Here is an 11,005-nt window from a genome sequence, read left to right on the forward strand (position 1 = left end):
TTATGTATTGACTACAGAGAGTTGAACAAACTTACCATCAAAAACCGTTATCCACTGCCGAGAATTGATGACTTATTTGATCAACTACAAGGCTCGTTGGTTTATTCGAAGATCGATTTACGTTCTGGATATCATCAAATGCGAGTAAAGGAGGATGATATTCTAAAAACTGCTTTTAGGACGCGTTATGGTCATTACGAGTTTATGGTTATGCCGTTTGGATTGACTAACGCACCAGCTGTGTTCATGGACCTTATGAACCGAGTGTGTGGGCCATATCTTGACAAGTTTGTCATTGTTTTCATCGATGACATACTTATTTACTCAAAGAATGATCAAGAGCAAGAAGAACATTTGAGAAAAGTGCTAGAAGTATTGAGGAAAGAAAAACTGTACGCTAAGTTTTCAAAGTGTGCATTTTGGTTGGAAGAAGTTCAATTCCTCGGTCACATAGTGAACAAAGAAGGTATCCAGGTGGACCCGGCAAAGATCGAAACCGTTGAAAAGTGGGAAACCCCAAAAACTCCGAAGCATATACGTCAATTTTTAGGATTGGCTGGTTACTACAGAAGATTCATCCAAGATTTCTCCAAAATAGCAAAACCCTTGACTGCATTAAAGCATAAAGGGAATAAATTTGAATGGAAGGATGAACAAGAGAAGGCGTTTCAATTATTGAAGAAAAAGATAACTACAGCACCTATATTGTCATTGCCTGAAGGGAATGATGATTTTGTGATTTATTGTGACGCATCAAAGCAAGGTCTCGGTTGTGTATTAATGCAACGGACGAAGGTGATTGCTTATGCGTCTTGACAATTGAAGATTCACGAGCAAAATTATACGACACATGATTTGGAATTAGGCGCGGTTGTTTTTGCATTAAAGACTTGGAGGCACTACTTATATGGGGTCAAAAGTATTATATATACCGACCACAAAAGTCTTCAACACATATTTAATCAGAAACAACTGAATATGAGGCAGCGTAGGTGGATTGAATTGTTGAATGATTACGACTTTGAGATTCGCTACCACCCGGGGAAGGCAAATGTGGTAGCCGGCGCATTGAGCAGAAAGGACAGAGAACCCATTCGAGTAAAATCTATGAATATAATGATTCACACTAACCTTACTACTCAAATAAAGGAGGCGCAAAAAGGAGTTTTAAAAGAGGGAAATTTAAAGGATAAAATACCCAAATGATCGGAGAAGCATCTTAATATTCGGGAAGACGGAATCCGGTATAGGGCTGAAAGAATTTGGGTACCAAAATTTGGAGATATGAGAGAAATGGTACTTAGAGAAACTCATAAAACCAGATACTTAATACATCCTGGAAGGGGGAAGATGTACTAGGATCTTAAGAAACATTTTTGGTGGCCAGGTATGAAAGCCGATATTGCTAAATATGTAGGAGAATGTTTGACGTGTTCTAAGGTCAAAGCTGAATATAAGAAACCATCAGGTCTACTACAACAACTTGAAATCCCAGAATGGAAATGGGAAAACATTACCATGGATTTCATTACTAAATTGCCAAGGACTGCAAGTGGTTATGATACTATTTGGGTAATAGTTGATCGTCTCACCAAGTCAGCACACTTTCTGCCAATAAGAGAAGATGACAAGATGGAGAAGTTAGCACGACTGTATTTGAAGGAAGTCGTCTCCAGACATGGAATACTAATCTCTATTATCTCTGATAGGGATGGCAGATTTATTTCAAGATTCTGGCAGACATTACAGCAAGCATTAGGAACTCGTCTAGACATGAGTAGTGCCTATCATCCACAAACTGATGGGCAGAGTGAAAGGATGATACAAACGCTTGAAGACGTGCTACGAGCATGTGTTATTGATTTTGGAAACAGTTGGGATCGACATCTACCGTTAGCAGAATTTTCCTACAACAACAGCAATCATTCAAGCATTGAGATGGCGCCGTTTGAAGCACTTTATGGTAGAAAGTGCAGGTCTCCGATTTTTTGGAGTGAAGTGGAGGATAGATAGATTACGGGTCCGGAGATAATACAAGAAACTACCGAGAAGATCATCCAAATTCAACAACGGTTGAAAACCGCCCAAAGTCGACAAAAGAGCTACACCGACATTAAAAGAAAAGACATAGAATTTGAAATTGGAGAAATGGTCATGCTTAAGGTTGCACCTTGGAAAGGTGTTGTTCGATTTGGTAAACGGGGGAAATTAAATTAAAGGTATATTGGACCATTCAAGATTATTGATCGTGTCGGACCAGTAGCTTACCGACTTGAGTTACCTCAACAACTTGCGAATGTACATAATACTTTCAACGTCTCGAATTTGAAGAAATGTTTTGCTAAAGAAGATCTCACTATTCCGTTGGATGAAATCCAAATCAATGAAAAACTTCAATTCATTGAAGAACCCGTCGAAATAATGGATCGTGAGGTTAAGAGACTTAAACAAAACAAGATACCGATTGTTAAGGTTCAATGGAAAGCTCGTAGAGGACCCGAGTTCACCTGAGAGCGTGAAGATCAGATGAAGAAGAAATACCCGAATCTATTTCCAGAAGATTCGTCAACACTTTCAACAGCTTAAAATTTCGGGACGAAATTTATTTAACGGGTAGGTACTGTAGTGACCCGAACTTTTCCATGTTTTTATATATTAAATAAAATTGATATTTACATGATTAAATGTTTCCAACATGTTAAGCAATCAAACTTGTTAAGACTTGATTAATTGAAATAGGTTTCATATAGACAATTGACCACCTAAGTTGACCGGCGATTCACGAACATTAAAACTTGTAAAAACTAGATGATGACATATATATATATATATATATATATATATATATATATATATATATATATATATATATATATATATATATATATATATATATATATATATATATATATATATATATATATATATATATATAATTAACATGATATTTTGATAAGTAAACATATCATTAAGTATATTAACAATGAACTACATATGTAAAAACAAGACTACTAACTTAATGATTTTGAAACGAGACATATATGTAACAATTATCGTTGTAACGACATTTAATGTATATATATCATATTAAGATATATTAATAGAAAGCTCATTTGTCATCTTTCGACTGAAATGACTACCTTTACAAAAATGACTTGTAACTTATTTTTCCAACTATAAACCTATACTTTTTCTGTTTAGATTCATAAAATAGAGTTCAATATGAAACCATAGCAATTTGATTCACTCAAAACGGATTTAAAATGAAGAAGTTATGGGTAAAACAAGATTGAATAATTTTTCTCATTTTAGCTACGTGAAAATTGGTAACAAATCTATTCCAACCATAACTTAATCAACTTGTATTATATATTATGTAATCTTGAGATACCATAGACACGTATACAATTTTTCGACCTATCATGTCGACACATCTATATATATTTCGGAACAACCATAGACACTCTATATGTGAATGTTGGAGTTAGCTATACAGGGTTGAGGTTGATTCCAAAATATATATAGTTTGAGTTGTGATCAATACTGAGATACGTATACACTGGGTCGTGGATTGATTCAAGATAATATTTATCGATTTATTTCTGTACATCTAACTGTGGACAACTAGTTGTAGGTTACTAACGAGGACAGTTGACTTAATAAACTTAAAACATCAAAATGTATTAAAAAGTGTTTGATGTGGTAGCGTGGGGTTACGAAATTACTATTATTTTTAATACAAAATACTACAAAATATGACACAAGTTTTATTAATTTACGGATGGGATATACCTAAACCTTGCTACAATACTATAGGCAGTGTACCTAATCGTAGAGTAGTGTAGTTTTTAGTAAGTCCGGTTCGTTCCACAGGGAGCTGGTGATACTTACTATATTTTTAAATATATTTATACAAAATATATATAATTATATAAGTAGTAATATTATTATAAAAGGGGGGTTTTACCGTTTAATGACCGGTTTGTCGATTCTATATTTTAAGCGTAAAGATAAATGACGATAATTAAAGTGCGTAAAATAATGACAATAAATAAAATGACAGTAAATAAAATTGCGAGTAATAAAATGACAGTAAATAAAGATACGATGAGAAATATAATAAAAGAATTATGCTTATTTAAACTTCCGTAACCATGATGTTTGACTTTTTGATTTTAATTAATTGTCCAATGGGTTAATTGTCCTTTGTCCTGGATTATTTGAAACCTATGTGGTTTTTGTCCAAAATAGTTCACCGGTCATAATTATAAAATGCTCGGCAAATTATCCTTATTCCCGAAGTCAAATAATCCAACGAATTAGGGATCCGAACTGTAACAAGGTCTTAATACTTTGTTTAATGATTACACCAGGTTAACGACTGCGTGTAATCCAAGGTTTTAATTCTTTTTTAACAATTACACCAAGTGTCCTTAAATGTAATCCACCCCTGTTTTATTGGTCCATGAATATTAATTTATCCACTTGACCGTAGTGAATAATAAATTACCCAACCCAAATAATTAATTAAATGATTGTAAAGGATGTCGTATAAACGTCACTAAATAGGACATCCATAACCATTTTATTATTATTTAGATTAATTAATTTGAAGATAGGTTCGACAGGCTCCCATGAGTTGTCGCTCAATTTTAGACAATACCCCCCATCTATTAATTGTCCATGGTCCAAAGTCCACAGGTGTCGGTCTTTTGTCCATACCCTAATTATGGTAAAAAAATCCAATTACCCCATCTTAATATTTAGCCTAACATCACGATTACTTCAATTTAAATAAGCATAATAATGACTTAGCTACTAGACATTAATTTAAAAAGGAAGAACATAGCTTACAGTGGTGATTAATCGCGTAGCGTTACACGGACAGAGTTCCTACTTTAAAACCCGTAAAACATTTCTTACAATAACCCAATTATTATTAATCTTAATATTATAAATATAAATATAAATTACATAAGAAAGAAAGAAGATTGGAAAAAGGTGTATCTAAATCATCGATTTAGATGGCCTTTTATAGGCAAATGATAAATTGAAATTTTCACTTATGACCCCTGAACTATGCTCAATTAACAACTTTTTATTATTTAATATTATTCTTATTATGAATTATTTAAATATTATATTATATTCTTGTGCATAGTTGACTTGTACTTTCAGCTCCGTTGCGTCGAGCGTTGAAAGTTGGCTCGGGTACCGGTTCCGGATTTTCGAACGTCCTTTTGTATAATTTAATATCTTGTACTTTGCGTTTTGTAACTTGTACTCTTGTCATTTTTAGACGTTCCTCATCAATAATTTGAACCTTTTTAATTGTATGTTGTACTTTTGAGCTTTTTGGACCTTTGTGTCTTCAATTCGTCGTTTTCGCCTTTTGTCTTCGCACTTATTTAATATAAATGAATATTACTTGAAAATGGAACAATTGCAACTAAAATATTGTCTTTCTTGGGGGATAATGCTATGAAATATATGTTCCTTTTTAGCCTTATCAATATCCCCACACTTGAGCGTTGCTTGTCCTCAAGCAATATAGTCTTGAAAACACTTGAATCACTTCTTTATTCTTCACACTTTGTACATCAGTGACTTCAATACGGCGATATGAACAATGATAGTAACAATGTGGTTAAAGGTGGGTGTGTCATCCACAGTTGCCTCGGGTTTAGGTCAACGACACTTGCAATCAAATAGCCGATTTACTTTCGGTTTCCAAAGCAAAGTGCGCATTTGAAAGGCGGTTTACAGTCCCACATGACTATAAAAATTTAGATCCTTTAGGAAATAGGATCTTTATGAAAACATTTGATCTTTTGAAAATTCAATCTAGCTTTTACCCTAGATAAGTTTTCTGATTTGATCCACCATTGGTGTTGCAAAATATATTTGTGGATCAATATTTTGGCTAAAAACATTTAGGTTCGTGTAATCCACTGCTATCCCGGTATCGGAAAGCACACATCCAGTTTACTTGTTCCGTATATTACCTTTCGGCAAACTACCGTCCGGTTGTAAAGGAAAGCGATGAACAAGAAACTGTTAAGGCAATGTCCCGTGACATGCAGATGATTATGGTCTTTTAACGTGTCGGATGCTAGAACTATCCTTGGTAGGAGCGATAGTAAAGATCATCCTATGATTTTTCGGTCTGGCACAAGGTCCTGTCTCCGACCATGCTATGCAACCACCGTTCTTACGGTTGACACCCGATTTGGTTCCGGTGACCTAATGAATTCCAGGTGAATTCCTAGGATTTTACGTTCAATGGTAATGAACGCATTGAAAATAGATTTTCAGAAAACAAATCGGTTTGCAATTTTGATCAAAATATTTTCTCGTTCAAGCTCGAGTTTAGATATCATTGAATTCCATGAGTTTGAATTCTCAATCTTTAAGGTCAATCTCTAGGATTGAGTAATATCAGTCTTAAAAGCTGATTTTTAATCTTTAAGGAGATTATCCTTTCTGGGGATCTGATTCATTAGTCTTATCAAGCTAATTTGCACGGTGCCCCCCCATTGTACGAGATAAATCCTTCTCATGGTTAGGATAAATCTGACCACATGGCGACCCTGTTTGATGCTGAGGTCTGTGGATTTCCTGCTGATTTTAGAGATGACTTTTCTAGATTTTTCGTCAACCTACAGCTGGTCTGGACGACAACTTCATGACCTAAATCAAGAAGCGCGTGTCTTTTTCGGAAGACTTTACTTCCTTTTAATGATGGAATTGATTCATCGTGTAGATCCATCTTTCTTTAAAATATATTACAGTAAACCGGGTAAAACTGATTAGTATCGTCCAAAGCAAAAGTACCTGCAATAATTCTTATACAAAAATGTGATAGATAGTTTTTAATTGAATAACTTGGTACATTCTCCCCACACTTAGCTTTTATTTATTCTTTTCTTTGCCTTTTTATTCTCTTCTATCCCATTTTAAATGAATTCAAGCGTTTTGGGTTGTTTCTCAATTTATATCCTCGAGGTAACAATAATTTCGGCATTAACACCTAGTTTTATCGTTCATAAATATGTATAAACATGATTTTGAATTCATTTAGTTGAAATTTTTTTCAAATTTTCACAAAATTTGGCAATTAAAACAAGTGTAAACCCGAAAGAATTTATAACCCTTCCCCACACTTGAGATCATGCAATGCCTTCATTTGCATGAAATCAGACTATAATTTAAATTCATGAGGGTGATTAGCGTAGAAAAGTGATTAAAAATACCGAGTTTGTAATTACAAAGCTCGTCGAATGATAGATGGCGCCTCATCGTTCATTCCTTCATTTGTTATATCATATTTGTTGTTTTGCGTCTTGTCGTCAAAATTAGTACCTTTTGCTGAACTTTAATGACAGTCTTTGAAAGTGCGTTGTTTTACCCTGTTTTGTACATAAGATAAAATACAAACATATATATATATATATATTTTTGAAGTTTGGTTTATAACCCCACTTTTCAAAAATTTATAAAGTATAATATTTTTGGCATACTTTAAATCAATAAAATTAAAAATAATGATAACAAAATTTGTCGCCCAGCCCTCGGGTAAAGTAATTTCGGTTCAACTACCTAATCTTCAACTCACGACGAATTTTAGAAATCATTTTTTTACTTAATGAAATAAAGTAAATTTTGTTTTTAAATTCACACAAAACTTAAATTTAAAAAGCATATTAATTTCATATAAAACCTACAAAATAAAAAAAAATCAGAATGGGGGGAGAAAACTAGTTCTTTAGTGTCTGCTAGCGGAAAAGACCAATCGAATTCCATTCTCGGAACTACACGAGAACAGAACAACTAACTCCAAACAGCATTTTCTTTTTAGAATATTTGAATCTCCTCACACTTAGGTAGATGTGGTGCCGAAATTGTGATTAACTTCATCGTCAATTTCTCTTGGACCATAATCAACTTGCATATCTGTGACTTTTGCTTTAAGCCAGTGACCAGCTTTTTCCGTAATATCCACAAATTCAACTAGCTTCGCCTTTTCTTTAGGCGACAGATTGGATACTAACCGGTTATATAACTTAAAGTTTCCCTTACTTTTAGCATCAATAACCCGTTTAAAAAGTTTCTTCATTGAACTGTTAATAACGGGGTTATTTAATTTCGTATCAACTATGGGGTTCTTTATTATCAAGTCATCATTAGGTGTTACTTCATTTTCCCCACACTTAGGCGTTTTATTATTGTTAAGCATTACCGTTGGAGTTGGTAAAACAACATGGTTCTTACCAATCGTTTTTGTCGGTTCAACGGTTTTGGTTTGTGGATATTTAGACTGTCGAATCATAAAGGTGATCGATTTCTCATCATTACTAAGTGTCATTCTACCCTTTCTTACATCAAATAACGCCCCGGTTGACGCTAAGAATGGTCGACCTAAAATTAGAGGAACGTTTGAGTCCTCTTCTATGTCAATGACAATGAATTCGACTAGAAAGGTTAAATTACCTACTTGAACGGGTAGGTTGTCAGCAATTCCAACTGGGTGCTTAATGGTTTGATCAAGGAGTCGAACACTCATATCCGTTGGAGTTAACTCACCTACACCTAATCTCTTATATAATGAAAGAGACATAACACATATACTTGTACCTAAATCTGCTAGTGCATCATACATGACACAGTCACTAAGTAGATAAGGAACAATAAATTCACCCGGATCACCTACCCTAGGTGAAGGATTTGGTGGAACTGTCTTCACCGGGTTTACTTCTACGGTTTTTGTTTCTTGTACTTTCTTATTCTTTTTCTTTTTCTTCTTTCCAATGGTATCACCAACTTTGTTACATATCACTTGCTCATACTCAACTCCTTTTCTTGGAAACGGGATGGGTGGTCTGTATGGTGCCACCACTGGCTTTACATACTCGGGTGGTGGTGGTGGTGGTGTAACTTCTTCATTGTTACTCACATCTAAAACCTTCCCAATTTCTGGAGCTGGTTTTTCAGAATTTGTTGACACCATGTTAACATTTTCATTCCGAGGATTTACTTCATTATTACTCGGTAGCTTTCCTTGTTCCCTTTCACTCATCAATCTAACAAGAGTACCTACTTGTTTTTCTAGATTCAAAATGGAAGCTTGTTGAGTTCTAAATGACTGATCAAACCTCTCATTCGTTTGGGTTTGAGTTTCAATAAATTGTGTTTGAGATTCAACTAGCTTAAATACCACTTCTTCCAGATTTGACTTCTTCTCGTCGGTTTGTTGTGGTGGTTTATACAAGCCAGGTCTTTGTTGATTGAAAGTGTTGTTTTGAGTTGGTTGGTTATTCGGACCTTGTTGGTTATACGAGTTATTGTCGGGTCCTTTTGGATTGTAAAGAATGTTTTTATTTCGATTGAAGTTTGGCCTTGGTGGTTGATAATTATTCTGATAACTATTTTCCAGCCTTTGGTTCATGTAGACAACATTCTCACGTTGTTCCATCGTTTGTTCAATGTGACAGTCTTTCATTAAGTGTGGTCCACCGCATTGCTCACAACTGATTCGTATTGCGTGAATATCTTTATTCATCTTTTCCTTTCGTCTCTCGAAAGCATCTATTTTTGCGGAAACGGAATCAAAGTTATGGCTAGAATCGGCTCTAGCCGCTTTAGATGAGAGATATATATCTTTCTCTTGGTGCCACTCATGAGAGTGGGAGGCTGTGTTATCAATAATTTTGTAAGCTTCAGTTGCGGTTTTCTTCATAATGGAACCACCAGCTGTTATGTCGATGTCTTTTCGTGTAGCAACGTTGACACCTTGGTAGAATATTTGTACTATTTGGTAAGTGTCTAAACCGTGTTGAGGACATCCTCTCAACATCCTTCCGAATCTTGTCCACGCCTCATATAATGTTTCATTTGACTTTTGTGTGAACGTAACAATTTCTCCTTGAAGTCTCACGGCTTTAGATGCCGGAAAGAATCTTTTAAGAAATTTCTCAACTAAAACATCCCATGTGTCAATCGCCCCTTCAGGTAACGATTCTAACCAATCTTTGGCTTCTCCCTTTAAAGTCCAGGGAAACAACATGAGATAGATCTGTTCATCCTCAACTTCTCGGATTTTGAATAGTGTACAGATCCTATTAAACGTACGAAGATGTTCGTTTGGATCTTCCTTCGGCGCACCACTATATTGGCACTGATTAGTTACCATGTGTAGGATTTGTCCTTTGATTTCATAATCTGGCGCATTAATGTCTGGCTTAATAATGGCGTGACCTTGGCCCGTGCGTGTGGCTCTCATTCGGTCTTCCATACTTAGAGGTTCCAGATTTTCCATAATTGAATTTGTTGAATACGAATCACTAGAAGATTCTGATTTAATGGTTTGTGGTTCAGGAGGAATGATTAGTGGTTCTGGATCTTGGAATTGTCCCTGAATATTCTCCGGATTCTCAATTGTGAGGTCGGGTTCAAAAGATGGATTATCGGAAATTTGAGTTGGAGTTCTTGGTCGACTAGATGATGATTCTAAAGAAAAATCTTGGCTAGATGTCTTGATCGAGTTATAGGTGGTGAACGTATGAAAGGTGGTGAACGTTTTACTCGGTGCATTCACTGAATATCCTATTAGTTTTTAAAAGGAAAGAAAAATTATATAAGTTATCCAATTAATAGACTTTTCTGATTTTGCCCACGTTTCGAATAGCCAAAAGATGCAGCAGAGGGGCAGGATTCGTTTGGTCTCAATATAATTGAGTACTGTTTGGCTCCAATAACCCGGTCCACGTACAAATCCAACTATTACTACGAACCAGAAAATTTTGATGTCTATCAATTTAACCACTTAAAATAAATTTTCGTAATTTTAAGAAATTTAGATAAGAAGTAGAATAAAAATCTTATCCTGAAACTAGAATAGCGAGAAATAAGAAAGAAAAAAAAACGCGTCGAAAAAGGTCGAAAAATAAAAGGTCGAAAAATAGGCGTCGAAAAATAAAAATAAGAAAGTAGCGCGAAAAACGGCGTC

The 11,005-nt window shown here is 34.9% G+C and overlaps 1 non-coding gene across 1 annotated transcript; it reads left to right on the forward strand.

Moving 5' to 3' along the window:
- Positions 1–9,824: 9,824 nt before the first annotated feature.
- LOC139865418 (small nucleolar RNA R71) lies at positions 9,825–9,931 on the forward strand. The gene has a single exon (XR_011764939.1). It is a non-coding gene; the product is annotated as a small nucleolar RNA R71 (small nucleolar RNA).
- Positions 9,932–11,005: the final 1,074 nt, after the last annotated feature.

Source organism: Rutidosis leptorrhynchoides, chromosome 8, assembly GCF_046630445.1.
Source record: "Rutidosis leptorrhynchoides isolate AG116_Rl617_1_P2 chromosome 8, CSIRO_AGI_Rlap_v1, whole genome shotgun sequence".
NCBI classification, from domain to species: Eukaryota; Viridiplantae; Streptophyta; class Magnoliopsida; order Asterales; family Asteraceae; genus Rutidosis; species Rutidosis leptorrhynchoides.